This window comes from Sciurus vulgaris (assembly GCF_902686455.1).
Source record: "Sciurus vulgaris genome assembly, chromosome: 16".
Lineage (NCBI taxonomy): Eukaryota > Metazoa > Chordata > Mammalia > Rodentia > Sciuridae > Sciurus > Sciurus vulgaris.
Window position 1 is genome coordinate 76,465,422 of NC_136477.1, and position 26,321 is coordinate 76,491,742.

A 26,321-nucleotide genomic window follows, 5' to 3' on the forward strand; every position below is an offset into this window, starting at 1 on the left:
TGGCAGTCTGCAGTCCTGAGCCCTCCTGTGGGACAGTTCTCCCTCCATCTTGCTTGCCATCCAGATAGAGAACATGTGAGTGGCAGAGACCCCTCACTGCCTTCCTTATCCTTGCAGGACATCCTTAAATACTATCTCACAGTTGTGTGCCTGTGGCCCAGCATTTTCTCAGATGTTGTTGATTGACAGGGGGGCCCATTATTGAAATCAAATCTCCACATGTCATTTTCCTGTAGGAGAGCATCTGTGGTCTGTATGGACCACGTTTCCTCCTGAGCCAGCGAATTTTCACTTTTCCTTTCTTTTTCCTTTTCTTTCTTTCTTTCTTTCTTTCTTTCTTTCTTTCTTTCTTTCTTTCTTTCTTTCTTTCTTTCTTTTTTGTTCTTTCTTTTTTCTTTTTCTTTGTGTGTGTGTGTGTGTTGCTGGAAGTTGATCCTTGGGATAATTAATTTACCCTGACATATATCTCTAGTATTTTTTTTTTTTTTTCAAGACAGGGTCTAGCTTATTTGCTAAGAGTGTCTTGTTATGGTCTGATTTATCTAGAGTTTTTATTGCAATTAAATAAAGGATTTTTACATACATATGGATTCATATATGGATTTAGTTTATATTATGATTCCTTGTTGATTATTGAAGTAGTATAGTTTCAGAATATACATGAATATCAGGTAATGAGAAGTACTCCTTTTGCTCTTATAATTGAAAAATTTCCTGCCTAAAATTATATATATTTTTGTGGATGAATTTTAGAAGTTTATGGTATCGTATTTCATTAAAAGTAAAGCATGTTAATCTTTTTTTTTTATTATTGCACTACAGTTATACATAATATTGGGGTTCATTTTTACATAATCATATAAGCATGGAATTTAATTTGTTTCACTTTATTACCCAGTAGTTTCTCTGTTCTTCTCCTCCTACCTTCTCCTCTCTTCCATTTATTTATGGTTTCATATAGTACTGCTTTATAGATACACATAAAAGTAGAATTTATTGTGATATATTCATATAGGCACATAGCAGTTTTCCTGGGCATATTGGTAAATTTAGGGGAAAATTGTCTTCCTTGTAATGATGAGTTTTATCATCTACACATTGGATATGTAAGGTTTCTTGTGCTTCTGCTGATACTTACTTTCTCATAAGTTCTACATATTTTTTTTCTAAACATGTATACATATGAAATATCACATGCATATTGTACACATATAAAATTTAAGCATGGTGTTTTATACTATTTCTTAAACTGAATATACTCTAACTAAAAATTTGGCTCCTAGTAATCATTTTTCCCACAGATAATTATTTTTCTCTTCCAAAATTTACATTCACTTGAACCATGCCCCTGGTGTTCTATGGTTGTTGTTTGGATGAGTACTGTTGTGTTCTTACCTGTTATCATGGTCACATATGCTGTAATTTAAGGAAGTCTGTGACAGTGAGCATCATATAACTTCAATAGCAAGATTTTCCACAAATAATAATAAATTCCTTGAGTTTATTAGTATTCATTTGTTTTATATCATCATCAATATTATTTTGCCTGTAATAGAATTCTATATTTCTCTAAATATTTTTAATAGTCCTTTAGATATTGATATTTTTATGATTATTGAAGACTTAGATATAGATATCCCCTGTATTAATTGGCAGTTCAAGGTATTTGCCTGAATTTCTTTTGTGGTTTCTGGCTTCAAAGTTAAGAAAATGTATTAAAAAGGCAGATAGAATTGGATATCAAGAAATAAAAGGTTTTGCATTTAATTAATAAAAAATTTTACATTTTTATTCCCCTGAGTTTGTATTGTAGCTATCTTATCTGTTTTGTATTTGGAGATTATTTCAAAAGAAATTCTAAGGCTTATCTTTTGAAATTCTAACAGAAAATGTAAATAAGAAAAATCTCACTTCCCTATGGCTGCAGGAAAATAAATATATTTTCTCAACATCATTTGTTAAGTAAATGTTGAATGACACATTCAAGAAAGCATCCATTCCTTCCTTGAAGATTTATTTTAATGTTTTTGACAATGAATCATGGATTGTCTTATCTGGAATTTGAACCTTAATACAGAATCATATAGGATAAGATTTGGCATTCCAAGAAATATGCATTATAATCTATTGTTTTCTGAATGATATGTTGTAGAGATAGCAATGAATGGACATTTATTTTTTGAAATAGTTACATATATTTTCTTTAAAATTCATGAGCCTTTAAATTCAATTCTCTTCTTGGTCATACTCAGACTCTGCACCTGTGATGTGCTTTCTGCACTCTGTAATCTCCACACACCTCATAAGGAATCTAGGTTGATAGCTCAGTTTTTGAAGAGTTAATTAACATGAAAGTAGAAAAAAAAAAACATTTGTATTGGTCTTGGGATGTCTTTTCTAGGTACTCTCTTAAAAATGGAGTGAAAATATTTCTTCAGACACATCCTTCACATCAGGAGCAAATCAGCCTTTGAGGAGATTTGAAGGGCTTTCATATAGTTCTGTCTCTGAGTAGCTCTCTTTGTGCAACCAAGTTGCCATTTAATATCCAGAAATCTGTGTTTACTCATCCCTATAATGAGAAATAATTTTAGAGAACACAGATGGAAAATGCTCTTCATGGAGGCAAGTAATACATGTATGTGCTGTGGCCATAGTTGACAAACCACCTGGAAAACACCATGGATACTAATTGTTTAACCATTATTTGCCACTCACCTGAATTTTATTTCCAATGTTTGTAATAACATTTTCACTGTAGACACCAATGTCATCCACATTCCCAGCATAAAAGGTTTTATCTTTCTTGCCTGAATTCCAAATGCCAATTCACTTGTGGTTCAAGAGGGTACAACTAATTGTGTTTCATTGCACTGCTTTTATTTATGTCCCCAATAAAACGGTTGTGTGCTCCATATCTCTATCAGCTATGTTTAGAAAATGACATAGAAACATGTATTTTTTGTTGATTTGTACAGGAGGGTTTGGATTACTTCTGCTAGAGACATTCCTTGTTATAAACTGAACCAGGATTTTCTCAGGTCCTAGAAAAGAACCCCCCAAAACAATCAGGTATATAAAAATGTTTCATTTATATGGAATATATGTATATATTCTATATATGCACAAAGTTTCAGGCAATTCTCTTACTTGCTTTTCTTTCACGTGAGTAATACAATTCCTTATCTATATTTCTTCTCAGGTTCAAAAAACTGGAGAGACACTACCCTGAATGAAAGCAGGGAACTTTAAGCAGAAAGCTTCCAGAGTTAAGTTTTCTTCCTCCAAATGCTGGCCATGGTCCATTCCATTCCAGATAACATCAAGCAAGCAAACTATATTAAAATTATACACATGCACACACACACAGTCACACAACCACAACTTTAGAAATCGTGCTTTTGTTTAATTAGAGCCACTAAGCAAGTTCTAATATAATAAGAAAAGTTGTATGAGTCATGTCCAGTGGAATTTTTTGGGATTTTAAATTAGACACTTTTTTGTTCAGGGGATTGAACCCAGGGGCACTTAACCACTGACCAATATTTCCAGCAGTTTTAAAAGTTTTATTTAGTGACAGGTTCTTGCTATGTTGCTGAGTCTGGTTTTTGAACTTGTAATCCACCTGCCTTAGCCTTACAAGCTGCTGGGATTATATGCATGTGCCACTATCAGTGGTAAGAAATTTCATTTTGCTTCAAAGTCCACTTGCTCATTTAGGGGCTTTCAGCATAGGAAGAAAAGTATGATAGACTGGCAATTAGGTCTATGGCCAAGTTGCAAAATAAGGAGTTCATCTTTAATCCTGAATCCTCACTGGCCACTCAAGTGAGGCATATGTCAGCAGTAGGCTTTCATGTTTCTGCAGAATATTTTCAGCCACTATCTGAAGTCCCTTTTGAGCACATATATGCCAGCATTCCAGCACATTCCCAGATTGTATGGTGGATTGTGGAGAGGGAAGATCATCAGAATCACAACTCCATGTATTGTTTTTCTGCAGGAGGAGAATTGTGATCTGTAGTCTGTGTGTTTCTCAGTTCCTCCTTCTCCCTGAGCTCATTCTTCTGTTTTGGTGGGATTTTGATATTGTGCTTTGAAACTACAAGTCCTTTACCACTGAACTACCTCGCCGGTACTTTTATTTTATTTTTTTGTGGTGTTGGGAATTGAACCCATGGCTTTATGCTTGCAAGGCAAGCACTTTACCAACTGAGCTATCTCCCAGCCCACTTTTTATTTTTAATTTGAAATAGATGTTGAGTCTGGCCTTAAACTTATGCCTAGACTGATGTGTTGTTAGGATTACAAGTGTGTGTGACCCTGGTTGAATCCTCCTGAATATTCTAAATGTATGGGAAGTAAAATGTGAAATAAGGATGTGTGTACGTGTGTGTATGTGTATGTGTGTGTGTGTGTGTGTGTGTGTGTGTGTGTGTGTGTGTAATTTTAATATGTTTTCATTGCTTTCTCGTATCTAGAATGGAATGGACCATGGCCAGCATTTGGAGGGAGAAAATCTGTCTCAGAGCATAAACCTTTATATATATGTCAATAAAATCATAAAATTGCAGCTCCCTTTTTATATTTTCAATGACAACTTCCCCTAACCTCAATATTATCAATTATTTCCCCATTACATTTCAAATGAGCCAATTATTTTGTAATATTTTTTTTTTTTTTTTTACCAAGAACCCGGTAGAATTTTCTAAAGAATTTGTTTTCTGGCTGGGTGCAATGACAAATGCATAAAATACCAGACTCAGTTGGCTAAGGCATGAAGATTGCAATTCCAAAGTCGACATCAGAAATGTAGGTTGAGCATAGGCAACTTACAAAGAACTGTCTCAAATTTTTAAAACACAGACTGGGTATGTAGCTCATATTTAACATGACCCTGTGTTAAATCCCCAGTATCATAGAAAAAGACAAAAGCAAAGACTTTTGTTGCTGTTATTGTTTCTGAGAATTTCACATGATAGGAAAGTAGAGAAAAATCACTTGACCTTTGTAAAAATATTTGCTTGTATTCTTCTTTTGTCTCTCCAAGGCCAGATACCTTGTTAAAATATATTTTTGTTAAGAGTTCCCCTGATGGAATTCATGTGAGAAAGTTCTCCTTCCCTCTCTTATATTTTCCTGGTACTGTGTTTCAGAGCTGTCTGATATAAGGATCCCACAGCTGGCACATCTAATGTCTCTTGAGAGTCTAGTGAATATCAGTACTTGGGTCTTATCTTGTTAGACAGCAGACTTAATTTTGGTGGTATAGTTTTTCAGGGAAGTAGCTGAGTGCCCTAAAGCTGGAAGAAATCTCCTGGCGTACCCTTAATCCCAAATGCACATCAGTTGTTTCCTGACCTTGGCCACTGTGAATACTGCTACAGTGAGGATGAGAATGCAATCACTTATTTAACATACTGATTTCAAATACTTTGGAATCACACCCAGAATTATTATTATTGTGTAAGTTTTTAAAGAAATTTCAACTTTCAAGGCTTTTTAAAAATTTGTTTTACTGAATTCATTTCTAGCAATTTAAAGTGTTTCTTTCTTCCATATGCATATAATTGGGGTACTTGTTATTCTTCCACTTTCTGAAATAATCATTCTAACAGCTGCACTCAGGTCACAGAAGCTCTTGTAGTTGAATGGTGCACTATATTCATGATGAAAGTTTGTTAGAATCGATGCTGCCTTATACTCATGGAAAGAAGGTGATGTGATACTATTTTAGAAATAATCAGGGATCTGTACTTTTGTCCCCTTTTCTTCACTCACGGTGGGGATTTTAGCCCATGGAAATGCTTGCATACAAATATGGAGTCTCTTCTTTGTGATATACTGAGATATGCACATCTGTATTTGTCATTGCTCCCAAAGCATGGAGGTTTAGGATGTAGTCCATTGAACAGAAAAATTTGAATTTCAGACAAATTTCTTACAGAAAGAAATGCCTAGTCCTGGAGTTATTAGTGAGGTGAGTTGGGGGAGAGGACTCACTTCCACTTGGGCAGCCAGTCATGTACTGTATTTCCCTTGTTAACTCTTTGGTACTGCATAGATAGGAGATTAACTATTAGCAACAGACTTTTGCAGAATATGCTGGCAAAATTGGGACCCTTGAGTTTTAACTCCTTTTCTTCCCTTGTCCCATGAAATAAAATCCAGGGCTCCTGCATTTTCCTAGAAAACCACTCCTTTTCTCTGATCTTTATACTCATGTATATCTAATCTCTTTCTCTGTGTGCACAAGTTACATTAAAATTCAAATGACAGGAAATTTATAATTAAAGGTGCTATATTTATGACCCTAACTCTTTTCCTCTACTCAGGGTGAGAGTGAATTAAAGTATCCCATCCTAGCTATAAGGATCATTGCACTAGGAATGCTAATGTTCTAGTATAACCAAGCTTTTCTACTTATCTGATGGTAGATTATTTTTGTTTTATATGCCTCTAATTAACTTATAAATTTAAGAAAGATTCAAAACAGGTTTAAAGATTGATTTGGTGTATCCATGAGTGGATCAAGAGTCAGGAGGTTTATATTATGTATATTTGTATAATCATTCCTCTTAATATCTGCTTCCTGGTGGGTGGTGCTGGGATATCATTCCAGTATTGCACATATTCTGCACACAACCCAACCAGTGGTCTGGGCCTCTAGTTCTAATATCTACCTTTTGATTGGGTTGTATCATTCATTCACATTAAATACTTTTCTTTATATGATTGTATTTTATAGGCCTTTTAGTGCACTTAACAATAAAAACCATATTTAGATACATATGGATTTACCTATCTTATTTTCTCTATTGTGACTTCTTTGTCTTTATATTACCACAGTATTAAAATTTTATAACATACACTAGTATCAGGTAATGATAGCTGGTACTTTGATTTTATATTTAAGAGTTCTTGGCATATATATATGTATAAACTTCCTGGAGAATTTTGGATGTTTTTGCATTGTTCCCTTCTTTACTTTCATTGAGGTATTATTATAGTTGACTTGGAGAAAATGGTCATCCTTATGATAGTTTTACCATCTATACATAAAGTGAGCAATCAGTTCTTTGATGTACTTCTGTGTATTTTTATTTTCTCAAATTCTGCACATTTTTATATATTCTTACATATGAAATACAATATTCATGTGACAACTTTATAAACTATACATGCTGTTTTTTAGTATTTTCAAACTGAATATGACAAAAAATGTGTCCAGCTTCCCAGAACCAGTATTTTTCACAGTTTATTGCTCATTTCTTCTTAAATATACATCCCCTTTAACCATGCCCCTGGGTTTCAACTCAAGAGGTATATGGCTATTTCTTCATATGTCCAGGTGTTTTAATTTCAGTCTCTGTTTCTGTTGGTGATCTGTCATGTTTTTTTGATTAAAAAAATTCTGCACATGGATAATAGCAGTTTAAACTATATCTTCCATTTATGAGAATGGCTTTCTTCCACATGTTCATCAATACTGTTTAATTTTGTGTTTATGATGTGATTTTATTTTACATTACCTAATTTCTAGAGATGTTTAGGTTTTCATGATTATGGAACACTTATATATGGTCTATTTGAAGTGAGTGTTCAAGTTTCTTGCCTGCTTTTCTTTTTGCAGTCTGTATATTTCTTCTTATAAGTGTTTGATTATATAGGAGGCAATTTGGTCCTTTATCCTCACACCATTTTATGGTACCATTTGATGAATGAAATTTCTATTTTAATATTATACAATTTATGAATTTAAAAATATTATTTTGTGTAATTTTGAAAAGAAATAACTTTTTTTGTTCTTTTTCCCTTTTGTGATATTGGGGATTGAAACTGGTGTACTATTACTGAACTATATCCCCAGATCTTTTTAAAATTTTATTTTCAGACACACTTGTTAAGTTTCTTGGATTGGCCATAGACTTGCAATCCTCCTGCCTTAGCCTCTAGAGTACTGAAATCAGTTGTGCAGCACCATATGCATTCTGTCTCATTTTCTTATGTCACCTTTTGGATGCTTTATAATTTCTTTTATATTTTACTTTTCATAATTCTTATATTTAGTATGTGAAATGGGTTATGCGGTATGAGTAAATAACACAATAGCATTTCTACTATCATACAAATATCACCAAATCCTAGCATCTTTCTTTGGAAAGAATGGCATTTTTTCCTCTTTCCTACACTACAATCTCTGTGATTTAAAACTGTCTAAATAGCAAGAGGCTTATTAAGAGGTTTGTCTTGCATTCCACCATGTATTCATTTTATTATGAGGTCTACACTGATTGCTTTAAATTTATAACATCAGTCTATTGTTGCATTATGATGTTTTGGTCAGTAGTACACTTCATGTACAACAATGGAATGGATATATCAAAGAGCCTTACCATTTAATAGTCTGTCCCAACTAGATTCTTGTCATTACTCTCAGGTATTTGGAAAATAGGAGAATCATCTTAGAATGAATTTCCCAGAATATATTCACATCATCATATATATGCATATATATGCAATTACATAGTATATAATTGATAAAATTTTTACTTATTAAATTATTGAATTTACAGGGTGTCTCTGAGTTACTAGGTGATTAAATAAGCTACTGAGGCTGTCTTTGAACTTTTGATCCTTCTGCCTAATCCTCCTGAGTTGTTTGGAATATATGCTTGCTCCACATCTGGCTCATTTGCTTTTCAAAAGCACCATTATTGACTATGGTGATTCTGTGTTATGTTTATTTTCCATATCTTCTAACTTGACTCCTTTGTTTAGGATTTTCTTTTCTCTACTCTAATTTTTATAAAATTTCTTCATTTCAAACTATTTGATGGATTATTTGCTAATAAATTCCTAGTCATTTTATGGATTATTAATTTATGTGTCTATATTTCATTTTTAACATCAGTTCTAGATACATGCCACTTTTTTACAGGCTTATGTATGTTTAATTGGCACATATTAACCTGCAGATATCTTAAGTGTATACTTTTATCTTGTGGCATATATACATATCCATGAAACCAGCAGCACAGTCAACCAAATTGTCATGTCCATTATTAATATGTTCCCAGAGATTACATTCCATTTATGTGTAATCTATAAACTGTATAAATGCATTATATTGCCATGCACATATAATTATAAAAAGTATAATAAATTAAAAATAAAATGTTCCCAAATGTCATTTTAAATCTCTTCTTTTGCTCTTCCTCGCAGGCATTCATGTAATAAATTTGGTTTTATTAAGCACAGCAAGAACAGGTAAACATTAAAATTATAGAGGTCCTTGAATAACCACAAAGGGAAAACACCATGTACTATTGCTTACATCAAGAAATAGAACATTAATGATGCCTTGAGAACACATTCATACTCTCTTCCTCTTAGTACACCTCCATAATGTCTGATGGTACGTACTCTTTTCCTTTTCTATATAAGTACTCTTTTTCCTTTTTTAAGAACAAAGTAAGCAAAAAATAAAAGGGAAGCATTACTCCCTCTAAATTTATTAATGCAAAATTGGAGGAGAAAGTGGAAGCTGTGGGTTTGTTTCAGACCCTGAGCTCACCCTAGCCTCCTGCTCTCTGATAGGAGAAGTTGTGAGGTAAATCTAGAGATGAAGAGGGAAGAGGAGAGCTGGAGCAGGATGCAAGGCTGGGGGTTGCTATGAGAGGCTACCAGAGTATAAGTGTTATGAAGTAGCAAAAGAGAAAGTAAGAGGACAAGTGCAACTGGTGACCAGAGGAAAGCTCAAATGGATCAGACCAGATGGTGTAACAATGGGAGAGTTACCATGGAGTGTCAGCATCTAGACAGGTGGAAATGAAAAAGCTGGAATAAAAAGAATAGCATCTTTTGTGTAGTTCTCCATGCTACAAGCAGGTAAAATGTTTGCACTCTAGTTTTTTTCCCACTCCCACTTTCCAAGGGGCATTCCATCCCAAAGCCATTGGCGGGGTTCTCCCATTGTCACCCCATTTTCTTATTTCTGCCAATTGGAATTCACTTTATGTTTTTTCTTCTGTTCTTCCTCATCTTCTCCATGTTTTTTATTCCCCACTTCATACTCAGTAGGTACTGTTTCCTCCTAAGCTCACTTTTTAACCTTCTCTCCAACTTCTTTTTTATTCTCCTTCCAATTTGCTTTGTCCTTCAGGTCCTTGGTGGTAATTACACAACAGCCCTATGCTTTTATCCTAGATGGTGCTGGGGCTCTGTTTGCACTATGTGAAAACTGGATCCCATCATCCAGGTTGTAGGGTCCTAACCTACACAGTGTGGTGGAAGCTGGAGGAAACTATCCCAGTGGTAGATTCAGCAGTGGTGGGTTTCAGTTGGAGCATTCTCATATAATAATTGTTTCCACTTATTTTTCTGTCTAGGGGAATAATTAGTGTTTCATAGTATGTGCTCAAGTAGATAGCACCATGCCATTTTCCAAAGTGACTTTTTTTTTACCTTACCACAGAAGACCTGACAATTCCAATCACTTAACACCTGTGTGACCATTAGTTTTTTGAATGTGTATGATTAATTTATTTATTTTTCTTCCTGGTGAGTACACAATAGTCTTTTAGCTTGAAATTAAAGTCCTTAAATAGCATTGCTTTATACTAATATTCATGCTTTTTTTGTAATTTTAATATTTCTTCCTTTGTGAAATATTTTGAAATTTCTCATCTGTGCTGTACTCTGTTGAGATGTATTTTTCCCCAAAGAAATGATTGAGAATGTGTTTCTCAACCTCTTGTGGTAGATCACAAGTGGCCTCACACTCCAAAGGATGGAGAAACCTCCTTTCACTGTATGATGAAGCTGAAAATCTCAAGGACTGTACCTTTTTTCTCATCTCTATTGTATAGTCTTATAACCTTTTGTAACAGGCAGGTGTAGGGCAGGAAGTGTCATGAGTCTTTTAACTTCTCACAGGCAGCTTGGAATTCTGGTGTACAAATCAAATGCTTTTTTTAAATTCCTTTTAAGGCCTAATACAGTAGTTTACATATTAGTCCAAAATTAGGGACCAGTTTCTGACTGTTTTAGTCATTTTTTTTTTTTTAATGATTATGACCAAAATTCTGTACAAGAGTAATTTTAGAGAAGGAAGAGTTTATTATGGGGCTAACTGTTTCAGAAGTCTCAGTTCAGAGATGTTGAATCCATTCTTAGGGACTGGGATAAAACTGAACATCGTGGCAGAAGAGTGTGGTGTACAATAGCATCTGGGGAGATGGTGCCAGGAAGCAGAGAGTGCTCTGCTCAACAAAGATGAAAGATAATCCTCAAAGGCCTGCCCCTAGGGACCTTTCTCCTCCTGCCATACCCTACATGCTTGGATTTACCATTCTATCCCTTACTGAGATTTAATTGACTGAATACACAAGACTCCTAACCTAATCATTTAATATCTAAACCTTTTTGCATTGTCTCATGCATGAGCTTTTGGGGGACAACTAATATCCAAATGATAGCACTGACATTTACAGAAACCCATGTACCTATCTGTAGTTTCTGACTTCTATAAGGCTTAAGATAGCCTTCTTTAAATCTGACATCAAAATTCAGGTCAATTGGATAATCTGGAATCCCAGATATGTTTACAAAACTCAGCCATTTTAGTAGACACCTCATATCCACATAAGGTGAGGTGTTTTACTGCGGCCATATAGTATTTGAAATTCTGAGTTCATAGTTGGGGTTGGCTATAAGCAGATAATCCTCATATTGAGAAAGGATTTCTTAAACCACTCATAACCCTTAGTTAAAAATTTTGATAGAATTCTATTCAAAAAATTACAAAAAATTAAATCTCTATGTAAGAAAACGCAACAATACTGGATTGTTACTTTTGAATTGAAGTCCTGTCACTCAAGAGCAGTAATTAGGAACACCTTATCAGAGGAATGCAAAGGAATTCATCTCTTAAAATTGGTCTTAACCAGCCATTGTTACCTGGCATTACTAGTAGTAAAGAACATGGATTTGGTAATATTGGATGAATATGTGAAACTATGTTCCTTTTAGTTCTCAGATCTTCTTGCCCCAATTAGTATGCATCAGTGGGTTTTGAATTTTTTTTTTTAATGGAAGATTGGGTTATTGCAGGGTGTTTGGCAAGTACAACCAAATCCATCTTTTAAGAAATTGTCCACGAGAGATTTCAACCATATTAATACTTCACTTTTAAGTATATATTGTTTATTCATGGAGTATTACCACCTCCTTAAACAAAATATTGTTTGAGAAAATATTTGTCATCCTTCTCAGGGTCCCTTTGACCAACACAGCCTTACTTACTTACTTATTTATTTATTTATTTATTTATTTATTTTGACCATGGATTGTACCCATGTATCCATATCCTCAGCACTTTAATTTCTTGTTTTACTTTTCAGTCAGGGTATCACTAAGTTGCTTAGGGTCTTCCTATATTTGCATAGAGTGGCATTGAAATTGAAATCCTCTTGCCTCCTCCTTCCAGACAGTTGGGATTAGTGGTCTGTGCCACTGTGCCTGACTCAATCATTTCTTGCAAAATATCACAAATTTGTTTTTGTTTTTAAAAACTGAATATTTTTTATTTTTCTTTACATGAAAAATTATTTTTATATTTGTGTACTTAAAATATGTCATTTGATCCAATTGATTTTGTTGTCTTCTTATTTCCATTGCTCTTCTTATTTATAATAACTGCCCTGCTCTGATAAATGTTTTAACATTCAAACTCTCTTTTGGCCTTAATATTTCCTTAAATCTGAATCTCAGATCAAATAAACTTTGGTAAATATTGAGCACTACCATTTAATGGATACTTCATAAAATATCATAAAAATGAATATTATTACTGCTATCCACATTATATTTGGTTTTGTGAATTAAAATATATAAAACTCATAGAGTATTATGTACACAATTGAAATAATAAAAAGAATATTATTTTTATTTAATTTATTTTTATGGTAAACAAATGGGATACATGTTTTTTTTCTGTTTGTACATGGATTAACAGCATACCATTTGCATATTCATAAATTTACATAGAGTAATGATGATTGATTCATTCTGTTACTTTTTTCCTTTCCCCCACCCCTCACCTCTCTTTTCCCTCTCTACAGTTCCTCCTTCCTCCGTTGTTGCCCCTCTCCCACCCCACATTATGTGTCATCATGCGCTTATCAGTGAGATCATTCGTATTTTGGATTTTTGAGATTGGCTTGTCTCACTTAACATGATATTCTCCAATTTTATCCATTTGCCTACAAATGCTATAATTTTATTATTCTTTATAGCGGTGTAATATTCCATTGTGTATATTCCATTGTTTCTTTATCCATTCATCAATTTAAGGGCTTCTAGGTTTTTTCCACAGTCTGGCTATTGTGAATTGAGCAGCTGTGAACATTGATGTGGCTGAATCTCTGTAGTATGCTGATTTTAAGTCCTTTGGGTATAGGACGAGGGGTGGGATAGCTGGGTCAAATGGTAAGTCCATTCCAAGTTTTCTAAGGAATCTCCACTGCTTTCCAGAGTGGCTGCACTGATTTGCAACCCCACCAGCAATGTATGAGTGTACCTTTTTCCTCACATCCTATCCAACACCTTTTGTTGCTTGTATTCTTGATAATCACCATTCTAATTGGGGTGAGATGGAATCTTAGTGTAGTTTTGATTTGCATTTCTCTTATTACTAAAGATGGTGAACACTTTTTCATATGTTTGTTGGTTGCTTGTAGATCTTCTTCTGTGAAGTGTCTGTTCATATCCTTAGCCCATTTGTTTATTGGGTTATTTGTATTCTTGGTGTAGAGTTTTTTGAGTTCTTTATATATTCTGGAAATTAGTGCTCTATCCGAAGAATGAGTGGCAGAGATATTCTCCCACTCTGTAGGCTCTCTGTTTGCATTGCTGAGAGTTTCCTTTCCTGAGAGAAAGCTATTTAGTTTGAATCTATCCCAGTTATTGATTCTTGCTTTTATTTCTTGTGCTATGGGAGTCCTGTTAAATAAGTCTGATCCTAAGGCAACAAGGTGAAGATTTGAACCTACTTATTCTTCTATAAGATGCAGGGTCTCTGGTCTGATTCCGAGGTCCTTGATCCATTTTGAGTTGAGTTTTGTGCAGGGTGAGAGATAGGGATTTAATTTCATTCCCTTGCATATGGATTTCCAGTTTTCCCAGCACCATTTGTTGAAGAGGCTATCTTTTCTCCATTGCATATTTTTGGCACCTTTGTCTAGTGTGAGAAAATTTTCTTTATTTGGGTTTGGTCCGTGTCCTCTATTCTGTACCATAGATCTACCTGTCTATTTTGGTGTCAATACCATGCTGTTTTTGTTACTATTACTTTGTAGTACAGTTGAAGTTTTGGTATTGTGATGTCCCCTGTTTCATTCTTCCTGCTAAGGATTGCTTTAGCTATTCTGGGTTTCTTATTCTTCCAGATGAATTTCATGATTGCTTGCTCTATTTCTGTAAGGTACGTCATTGAGATTTTAATTGGAATTGCATTGAATCTGTACAGCACTTTTGGTGGCATGGCCATTTTGACAATATTAATTCGGCCTATCCAAGACCATGGTAGATCTTTCCATCTTCTAAGGTCTTCCTTAATTTCTTTCTTCAATGTTTTGTTGTTTTAATTGTAGAGATCTTTGACCTCTTTGGTTAGATTGATTCCCATGTATTTTTTTTTTTTTTTTTTTTTGAGGCTATTGCAAATGGGGTTGTTTTCCTCATTTCCCTTTCTGTTGTTTCATCGCTTGCATATAAAAATGCTTTAGATTTATGTGTGTTGATTTTACAGCCTGCTATTTTGCTGAATTTATTGATGAGGTCTAGAAGTTTTCTGGAGGAGGTTTTTGGATCCTCTAAATATAGAATCATGTCATCCGCAAATAGTGGCAGCTTAAGTCCCTCTTTTCCTACTCGTATGCCTGTAATTTCTTTGGTCTGCCTAATTGCTCTGGCTAGAGTTTCGAGGACAATGTTGAATAGAAGTGGTGAAAAAGGACATCCCTGTCTTGTTCCAATTTTTAAAGGGAATGGTTTCAGTTTTTCTCCATTAAGAATGATGTTGGCTGTGGACTTAGCATGAATAGCCTTTACAATGTTCAGGTGTTTTCTTTACTTTCTAAAAGAACCAACATTTTGTTCTGTCAATTTTTTGAATAGTTTCTTTTGTGTCAATTTCATTGATTTCCACTCTGATTTTAATTATTTTCTGTCTTCTACTACTTTTGCCATTATTCTGTTCTTTTTCTAGGGCTTTGAGCTGTAATAATAGGTCATTTAGTTGTTGACTTTTCATTATTTTCTGGAATGCCCTCCATGCTTTATGAATTTTCCTCTTTGTACTGCTTTCATAGTATCCCAGAGATTTTGATATGTTGCAAATTCATTTTCATTGATCTCTAAGAATTTTTTAATCTCCTTTCTGATATTTTTTGTTATCCATGTTTCATTCAGTAGCATATTATTTAGTCTCCAGGTGTTGGAATAATTTCTCTTTTTCATTTTGTCATTGATTTATACTCTCAGTCTACTATGTTCTGATAAAACACAAGGGAGTATCTCTATTTTTTTGCATTTCCTAAGGGTTGCTTTGTGGCATAACATATGGTCTATTTTCGAGAAGATTCCATGTGCTGCTGAGAAGAAAGTGAATCCACTCGTTGATGGAAGGAATATTCTATATATGTCTATTACCTCTAGGTTATTGATTGTGTTATTGAATTCTATGGTTTGTTTGGTTGGATTTTGTTTGGAAGATCTATCTAGTGGTGACAGTGGTGTGTTAAAGTCACCCAGAATTATTGGGTTGTGGTCTATGTTATTCCTGAAATTGAGAAGGATTTGTTTGATTTACAGGGATGCACCATTGTTTGGGGCATAAATATTTACTATCGTTATGTCTTCCTGATTTATGCTTCCCTTAAGCAGTATGAAAAGTCCTTCTTTATCCCTTCTGACTAACTTTGGCTTGAAGTCCACTTTATCAGATATAAGGGTGGAATCTCCTGCTTTTTTATTGAGTCCATGTGTTGTAGGTTTTTTCCCATCATTTCACCTTTAGTCTTTGGATGTCTTTTTCTGTGAGATGAGTCTCTTGCAGGCAGCATATTGTTAGGTCTTTCTTTTTAATCCATTCTGCCAGTCTATGTCTTTTGATTGATGAGTTTAGGCCATTAACATTCAGGGTTATTATTGAGATATGATTTGTATTCCCAGTCATTTGGCTTATTTTTGGCTTTTAAGTTGGCTTGGTTTCTCCTTTGAGTATTTTTTCTCTAAGGTAGTTCCTCCCTTTGCTGACCTACATTGTTGTTTTTCATTTCCTCCTCATGGAATATTTTATTGAGAACATTCTGTAGCGCAGGCTTTCTATTTGTAAATTTTTTAACTTTTGTTTATCATGGAAGAATTTTATTTCATCTTCAAATCTGAAGGTTAGTTTTGTTGGGTATAGGATTCTTGGCTGGCAACCGTGTTCTTTCAGAGCTTGAAATATATTGGTCCAGGCCCTTCTAGCTTTTAGTGTCTGGATTGAGAAGTCGGTTGCTATCCGTGTTGGTCTCCCTGTATATGTAATCTGATTCTTTTCTCTCACGGCCTTCAAAATCCTATCTTTATTTTGAATGTTAGGCATTTTCATTATAATGTGCCTTGATGTGTATCTGTTGTGATTCTGTGCATTTGGTGTTGTGTAAGCCTCTTGTATTTGATTTTCCATTTCATTCTTCAGGTTTGGGAAATTTTCTGATATTATTGTATTGAATAGTTTGTTCATTCTTTGGTTTGTATCTCTGTGCCTTCCTCACTCCCAATAGTTCTTAAATTTGGTCTTTTCATGATGTCCCATAGTTCTTGTAGATTCTGTTTATGATTTCTTACCATCTTCTCTTTTTTTTTGGTTTATTTTCTCCTTCATTTCAATGGTTTCCATTTTTTTTTGAGATCTCTATCTCTTTGTTGAAATGATCTTTTGCTTCTTGCAGCTGCTCTTTCAGTTTATTGGCATTATCATTCATTGCCTGTATTTGCTCTCTTATCTCATCCTTTGCCTCATGAATCATCTTAGTCATGTTAAATCTGAAGTCCTTTTCTGACATTTCTTCTAACATACTGTCATTGGATTCTATTAATATAGAATCTTGATTTCTTTGGATCATTTTTTTCCCTTGTTTTATCATGTTGTTCATGTATCTTCCCCTCTAGCAGTGCAGTTCTGGGTATTGCAGATTTCCCTCTATAGGCTTATAATGGCCCTATAGGTTTACAAAACCCTTTTTTAAGGGGAGATCAATATTAGCAGTGCCCAAATCAGACACTATGCAATCCTAGACTAAATAGCCCCTATGAGGACAATAACAAAATTGTCATAGTAAACAAAATGAGTTCAAATATTATCTTTGTTAAAACAAACAGGTGTGCAATAAGGTCTGCAGGTTCTAATGGAGGACAAAGAGGATGTAGATGGATGAAGAATGTGGCTGTTAATTGGATTAGAAAAGATATACAGAAGTTCTAGAAAATAGAAAGGGTGAGAGTGTAATCAAAAGAAATTGGATGTTAGCATGCAAAAAAAGGGAGAAAGAGACTCTGAGGGAACAAGTTAGTAAAAGGAAAAGAGTAATAAAAGTAAAGAAATATAAACTTAAATTTTTTAAAAGGGAGAAAAAAAGAAAATCTACAGTATAACAGTAATATACTAATGAAACCTCCCAGTTTTCAGTAGCCTGATGCATGAGAGGTACCTGACAATGAGCTTCATGTCTCCAGCAAGCATCTCAGGATGGGATTTGCCCCACCCAAATCAGAGCTATGGCTTCCACGAGTATCCAAGATGGCCGCTCTGGCTTCCAAATGTCTGGCAATTGGGGAGCTTCAGCTCAGGGTTGGATGTGGTCAGCTGGATGTCCTGGAGATGGGATGTGGTTGGTCCGGCAGGGGTCCTGGACGTTCAGTGTGTTTGGTATGGTTGTGGGTTCCTGGAGTCTGGGTGTAATCAGTTGGTCTGGGGTCCCAGTGATAGGGCACAGTCAGTTGGTCTGGGGGTCCTGGTGACAGGGAACAGTCGATATGAGGTCCCCAGAGGCAGGGAGTGATTGGTTGGGCTGAGGTATCCTGGAGACAGGGCTCAGTCAGTCTGGCCAGGGGTCCTATGGGGCCTGGCTGTTGTCTCAAAATGGCAGCAGCCACATGTAATCAAACCCACAGGTACTGTAACAGTGAACTTACAGGTGACAGCAGGCAGCTGGTGCTCCACTGGTAGTCAGCGATCAGTTTGCTGACTGTTGTCGGACGATCAGGAGGTAAACCTCATGTGTTGGGTGATGGGTAGGTGTAAGGCTAGAAGATTATTATTGAGGGAGGCATGATGGTGTATTAGAGTGATGGTGTATTAGAGTGAGACAACATTTCTCCTAGCTCACTTACCCAGAACTCAAGTGGTGAAAATAGTACTTCTCTCTGAGGCTCCAAGTAAAAAATCTTGAGACTGGAGCGTCAATGTGCTCCTGCTGAACCAGAGACTGTTCAACTCATTAAACTGATCTAAAGTAAGCTACAAAAATTTTACCAATCATCATAGGAGAGCTGAACCAGGAGTCACCTTGAGAGGAAAATATAGCTGTTCCAATGGATAGTGCAAATCCAGTCTGGGAGATTATAATTAGGCCTGCATACACCTATCTGAGCCTATCATAGACTTAACTGAGGTTAACAAACCCAGGTAAAAGAAGAAACCAAGAGCATCTTTGCTTAGGTAAACTTCAGTTGCAGAGGTAGGGAGAACCCAAGTCTCTCCAACACTTTGAGTCCTATGGCTCAAAGGATCTCATAAGGCCAGGTAAAATTAATCAGATAATTGATGTGGTGAGTTTCAGTGCACATAGATCTCTTGATCAACTGCCTGACAGGTCCTGGGCACCTCCAAGACCACAGCACCCACCTTTCCCCAAACCCATCCAGTTTGGCACCTGCTGAATCCTTGGCTTCCATGCATTATATTGCCCTACCTGTTGTTGGCACCTGCCAGTTTTTTTACATCCAACTGGTCCTGGTCTGCACTGTTTGACTGGTCCTGTGATCACAATCTGCCTGGGACCTCTGGACCCCAGAGACCCAATATTCCAACCCCCCCCCCAACCTCACACCTTGTCCACTGCTTAAATGCCTGAAATTTTACTGGTTGGCCCATAGCCCAGTGTGTCAGTCTGCAATGACCGTTCCAGTTCAATCTAATCCAGGCACCTGCTTTGCTCACTGGCCCACAGACTGGCCCAACCAGCCCAACATTTCATCACATGTCATGCCCAGTCCTTCACAGATTGACATCTGCCAGGCTTTAGAAGAATATCAATTCAACAATGCCAGCAATTCACCACAAAATAAAGCAACCAGAACCTCACTAAAACTAAGTCACTGCAACCAGGAACTCCATCCATGGGATCTTCTCTCATAGAATCCAATGCAGAGCACACACTAGTAGTGGGTGGACAGCTCTTCCCATTAATTCCTCACCTATCTCACAAGAAGAGAAGTTTAGAAGTCTTAGAACCCAGCTGGCAAATTGATGAACAACACAATAAAACATAAGGGCTCAACAGCCCACACCCCATATACCCACACTCAGTTTACACCTCAAGAAGAAACAATTAGTTGGGGACAGACAGCAAACACATATGGTCACTATTTGTCCAAAAAGTCAAAACAACTTCATAATTTCTTAAATTTTCATCCAGGTTTTTCACTTTTTAAAATTTTTGGTTATGTTTCATTTTGTTTTTGGTGTTTTGTTTTACTTGAATATGTACTGATTGGTTCAAGAACACCTGTACATATAAAGACTTGTTACTATTCCTAATTTCTAGCCTTTTTGTTGAAAGTTGTTATTTTTCATGACCAGTATTTTGAGGGTCAAGGTTTTTGATTAGCATAGTTTGATTTTGTTTTGTATACTTTTTTCCACCACTGTATTCTCTATTTCTCTTTTCTACTCTTCCTTTTCTATTGTGAACAACCAAATTCTATCCCATTCTTTCTTTATATTCTTTCTTCTATTTTTGTCTCCCTCTTTCTCATTAACATGACATCCTATGTTACCATTTTATCTGCCCTGTTTACACTTTAAAATTGCAAACATTTTCTACCTTTCTATCTACTTTTTCCTTATACTGAATTGGATCCTTAACATCTCTCAATGCTACTTGATGTATATAACATCTTCCCCTACCACCAATGCAAGAGCAGTAATTAATATGGCAGAAGTAATAGAGAACACCTATTGTTTGACTCTGTGCCAGACATATTTCATGATTACTTACTTTTTTACTAATGAAAATTGCTGATCCTTCTATTTCTGCATAATATACCAAGTAACACTGTAGATGCCGAAATAGGAACTAAGTACCTAATTTACTGCTGTATAATCTTGGAATACATTTTTACTGTCATTGGCCTCTGCTCTCAAACTGTGAGGTGCTTATAACAGAGGGACACTATAGACTTATATAGTAGAAACTCTACTGCTTCAGATCCATCAAGATAGATGGGTGGATACACAATCAATATAAAAAATGAAGGGAAAAAACCATACCAAACAACAGAATACCTCAAAAACAGATGCCATTGACATAACAATGGAGGAAAGAACTGAGATGGAATTCAGAAAGTTCATGGTTCAACTGATCTGTGAGGTAAAAGAAGACAAAATAAATAAATTAAGAGAGAAAATACAAGAATTGAAATGTAACTTCAATTAGGAGATATAGATCATGAAGAATAATCAATTGGAAATTTTCAAAATGAAGTTATTAATGAACCAAATTAAAAATCCAATGGAAAGCATCACCAACAAACTAGACCACATGGAAGATGGATTATAAGGACTTGAAGACAAATATATAATCTTAAAAATGATGATTACAGATAAAAGATGTTAAGGGACTATGAACAGATATTTTAAGATAAAGGCCCTTGAAATACAGACAAAATACTGAACAATCTTAATAAAATATCATCAGAAAATTTCTAAAATCTTAAACACAAAATGGAAAAGTAATTACAGAATACATACAGAACTTCATATGTAGAAAATTGCAAGAGGCCCATTGAAAGAAACATCATTTCGAGAATGTCTAAAATACAGGAAACAAATTCTTACAAGCAGCAAGAGAAAAAGACTGGTCACATTTTGAGGAAAACCAATGCAAATGTCAGCTGATTTTTTAACCTAGACCCTAAAAGGTAGGAGGCTTTAAAATACTATATACCAAACTGTAAAAAAAAATAGATGCAAACCAAAAGTACTATATAAAAAATTAATTTTTTTGAAAATAAAAAATTTTCATGATACAGTTTAATATAATTCACAACTTAAAACTAACAGTACAAAAGATACTCAATAAAATATTTCAAAAATACATGGAGAAAAAACAAAAAAACAAAAGCAGAAACAACACTACAAGAATACTCAAAGGAGACTCAGTTCAAGTTAAAACCTAAAAATAAACCAAAATGACAGGAAATAAAAAAGCATCTTTCAATAATAACACTGAACACAAATTATCTAAACTCATCAAAAAAAGTCGTAGGCTTGCACATTAAGTTGAAAAACAAGACCTAATTTTATGCTGCCTTCAAAAAACGTATTCATAAAGAAAGACATCCACAGAATAAGATGAAAGTTAGGGGAAATTATATTATTAATGTCTTCATAAACAAGAAGGGGGTCCTTTTCTCATATCAAATAAATTGGACTTCAAAGCAAATTTAATCAAAAGAGACATAGAAGTCCATTTTATTCTGCTTAAGGGAATCATACAAGAAGAAAGAGCAATCATTGATATTTATGTCCTAAAAGGAGTCGTTACATATATCAAGCAAACTTTCCTCAACATCAAGAATCAAATAAGCTAAAACACAATAATACTGGGTAACCTTAACACACCCCTCTCAACATTAGATAGATAATCCAAACAAAAAATAAATAAAGATGCAACACAACTAAAAAAATCTGTAGTTACCCAACATATATAGAATATTTAATCTTTCAATGACTGAATATGCCTTCTCTACAGCACGTGAAACATTTTGCAAAATATAATTAGAATTCAATGATAAGAAAAAAAGTAGAAAATCCTCAAACACCTGGAGACTAAATCATTTCAATTATTTTATTGAATGATGAATGGATTGCAGTATGACTCAGTGATGAAATAAAAAAATATTTAGACGTAAATGAGCATAGTGGTACAATATATCAAAACCTCTGGGTCACTCTGAAGGAGGTTGTAAGAGGAAAATTTATATTATTGAGCTTGTTCATTAAACAAACATGTAGACACCAATTAAATGAACTAACATTACATCTCAAGGTCCTAGAAAAAGAATAAATCAATAACAACATCATTAGATCACAGGAAATAAAATCTGAGTCCAACACAATAAATTAGACATTATAAAAACAATTCAAAAATCAATGAAAAAGTTGGTTCTTTGAAACAATAAAATATTTTGATAAACTTTTAGCTCAGCTAAATATAAGAAGAGAACAATGCAAAATATTTAAATTTGTGATGAATGTATCACAAGTCCTACTGAAATAGAGGGGAGTATCAGAAATTACATTGTTTTAATACTCCAATATGTAAAAATATTCCTATATATGTATAACCTAACCAAACTGTATCACAAGGACCTAGAAAATTTGAAGAGATCAAATTCTAGTAATGAAATTGAGGAAGCCATAAAAAAACAAACAAAAGAAACATCTAGGACTGTATGAATTCTCAGCCAAGTTCTACCTGGCTTTTAAAAAAGAACTAACATTAATCCTCCTCAAATTTTTGCACTATATAGAAAAGTAAGGAATGCTTTCAAACTAATTCTATTAAACTAGTAGCCCCCTGATTCCAAGATCAGACAAAATTACATCAAAGAATGAAAACTTCATGCCAATATCCTTGATGAATATAGAGGCAAAAAATTCTTAATAAAATACTGGCAAATTGCACAGAAAACACATTAAAATGATAGTTCACCATAGTCAAACCCAAGGCTGGCATCATTGTAAATGGAGAAACTAAAATCATTACCACTAAAAACAAGAAGAAGACAAGGATATCCTCATTTACCAATTTAATTCAACATACTCCTTGAAACCCTGGCTAGAGCAATGAAGCAAAAGACAGAAATTGAAGTGATATTGATACCACTGTTTACCAGTGACAAGTCCTGCATCCTCAGGTGATGAAGTATAATTCCAGAGAAGCATGCTGAGACAAGCATACAGTAGAAAACAAAAAACTTTATTAAGGAAAAGTAAAAGCAGACTTCCCCCCAGGAAGAAGGGGACCCAAAGGCAGAATCCATTGGATGAGCAAATCTTGTCCTTTCTATAGGTTTTATTCTCTTGTTTTTTTTTTTTTTTTTTTGTCCTTTATCTCTTTTCTTCCTGCATATGTGACTAGGACTGAATTTGCAGGTGAGATGCATACCATGAGAAGCGAATGGGCAGGGGGAGGGCCAAAGTGATTCAGACAGGTAAGGGCCCAAGGTGCATTAATTAGCATCTCCTTGCCTGTGGTCCCTGACAAGGGCAGGCAAATTTGGTAATCAATGGGCTCTGTAGATCCTTGACATTCCATTGTCCCAGGGAAGCATCCAATTTCCAGAAGCAGATGGTTTTCATGGCTTGCATTTCCTTGATTTGACCCAATCCCCTTTTCTACACTAACTGCCTGTCATAAAGTCTGGCTTCATTCCCACTCTAGTTTTAGGAACTCCTTATTTCTATAAGGAAAGGGGGCAATGACAGCTCTGGCTGCTTCAAGCTGGAAGGGGAAGCATGGGACAAGCAGTTTGGAGTTCCCTTTCAGAAATTGGGTCCATGGAGGGGTCCATGGTAAAGTCTGGTTGAGAAGTAATTGGTTGGAGGGTAATTTGAGAGATGGGTGGTATATAAGAGTATAGCTGCAATTACTCAAAAATATTGAGACCATCCCCAAGACACCATGTCAAGTTCCTTGCTGAGATAGTCTACTGGCTGTTGAACAGGTCCACTCTTTTGTGTTACCATTCCTAGGGCTATTCCTCCTCTCTCAATGACAAACAGGTTAATTTTTTCTTCAGTAGGTAAACTAAGGGCAGGGGCTTGGAGTAGGGCCACTTTAAATGTCTTAAAGCTTTAGTATACTCTGGAACCCATATTAGGTTGGTTGCTCCTTGGTGTAAAGTTTCTTTCAGAATGCTGTAAAGAGACTTAGTAATTCCCCATACCCGGGAATCCAAAGTCTGCAGTATCTGTGCAGACAATACAGCCCATCCTGTAGGGCGCTTGCTTTGCAGGTGGAAAGATTGTGGTTCAAATCCCCAGCTCAGCGGGATGGGAAAAAAAAAGGACAAAACCAAGTCTGAAGTATCCAGTTATTCCTAGGAAAACTCTGAGTTGCCTTGTGGTCTGAGGCAGAGGATATTGTCCTATGGGAGCTATTCTTTCCTGTCCTAGTTTGCAGATTCCTTGAGACAGTTGTAATCCTAAATATTGAACCTGTTGTTGACATAATTGATCTTTCATTTTTGAGACTTTATAACCCTGATTGGCTAAGAAGTTTAAGAGTTCTGTAGTAGCCTTTTGACATTCCTCTTGGGTGAAGGTGCATAACAGGATGTCATCCACATATTGGAGAACAATTGCAAATGTCTTATCCCTGAATTTTGTTAAGTCCTTAGCCAGAGTTTGTACAAATAGGTGGGGGCTAGCTCTAAATCCTTGGGATAATACTGTACAGGTTAATTGAGATCCACTATCTGGTTCCTTAAAGGTAGATACTGAAACTAGAAAGTCCAAAGGTATGCAGAAGTAGGCATCTTTTCAATCTAACACAGTAAATCAAGCAGCAGTTGCTGTAATCTCAGGTAATAGAGTATATGGATTAGGAACTACTGAGTGGGAGGGAACAACTCCTTCATTTATTATTCTGAGGTCTTGGACTAAATGCCATTCCCTTTTTGAAATCCCCAAATTGGTGTATTACATGGGCTGTTACAGGGTACTAAAAGTTTCTGTTGTTTGAGGTCCTGGATAATCTTTAATAGGCCATTTTTCCTTCTGGGCATAGCAGGTATTGTCTCTAATGTGGAAAGACATAGGGATCATTTAAAACTATTTCAATTGGGATTCCAACTTTTGCCCATCCAGTATTGCCTTCACTGGCCCATACTTCAGGGTTTATATCACATCTAATAGAGGTAAACATAATGGTCCTTATGGTCCCAAATTCATTGTAATGGAAGTAAGTCCCTTCCCAATAAAGGGGTAGGACATTCTAGGACTATCAGGAATGCATGAGAAAACATTATCCCATTCCACTCAAAACTTAGTGGGAGAGTAAACTTTCTGGTAATAGGCCATTCAGACATCCCTTGCACTGTAATAGTATTAGAGAAAAGAGGTACAGAATAAGAGGTGAGCACCAAAATTCTGGTGCCAGTATCTAAGAGGAAGTTGACCTCTTGGTTCCTTATGGTAAAGGATACCTGGGGCTCATGTGTAGTTATAGGAGTTACAGGAGCCATTAGAATCAACCCTGGGCCCCATCAGTCCTGTGTGGAAGAGCCTGGCCTCAAGAACTTATGGCCCTGAGGACAGTTACTTTTCCAATGATTGCCTTGGCATTTAAGGCAGGGCTCTGGAGGTGGCCATTTGGCTCAGAGACATTCCCATTAGAAATGTCCCTCCTCTCCACAACAGAAACAAATCCATTGTGTGGCCTGAGGTGCATTCCATTTTTTTTCTCCTTTTCACCTGTGAAGCTAACTCCTGTGAGTACTAAGACCAGCACTTCAGCCTTTTTCTTGTCTCTATGCTCTCTTTCCTTCTTTTCCTCTCCATCTCAATCATAAAAAAACAGAAGTTACAAGTCAGATTATATCATCTAAAGATTTATCAGGGCCCTATGACAATTTCTGTAATTTTCTCTGAATGTCTGGGGTTGACTGAATGATAAATTTGTCCTTTAAAATTAAGTGGCCCTCTGTGGATTCAGGATCCACAGTGGTGTGTTTTCTCATTGCCTCCCTGAGTTTCTCCATGAAAAGAGTGGGGCTTTACTGGGGACCTTGTATAATTTCAGAGACATTGGAATAGTTAATAGGCTTCTGTTTGATCCCTTAAGGGACTCAAGGACTAACATTTGGAAGTGTCTGAAGGTTTGAACATAAGGTACCTCACACCATTTTTCTTCCCTTTTTGAAAATCTATCAAGCTGTAAAATGTAAAATTTATACTTCCTTCTGGTGGCCAGGATACT

At 35.5% G+C, this 26,321-nt stretch overlaps 2 pseudogenes across 2 annotated transcripts in view; one reads left to right on the forward strand and one right to left on the reverse strand.

The window, feature by feature from the left end:
* LOC306647162 (cyclin-dependent kinase 17-like) overlaps positions 1–26,321 on the reverse strand; it is a 1,195,982-nt pseudogene that overhangs the window by 832,724 nt on the left and 336,937 nt on the right. The gene's annotated exons all lie outside the window — the stretch shown is intronic.
* LOC306646462 overlaps positions 1–26,321 on the forward strand; it is a 64,554-nt pseudogene that overhangs the window by 215 nt on the left and 38,018 nt on the right. The window lies entirely within an intron of this gene.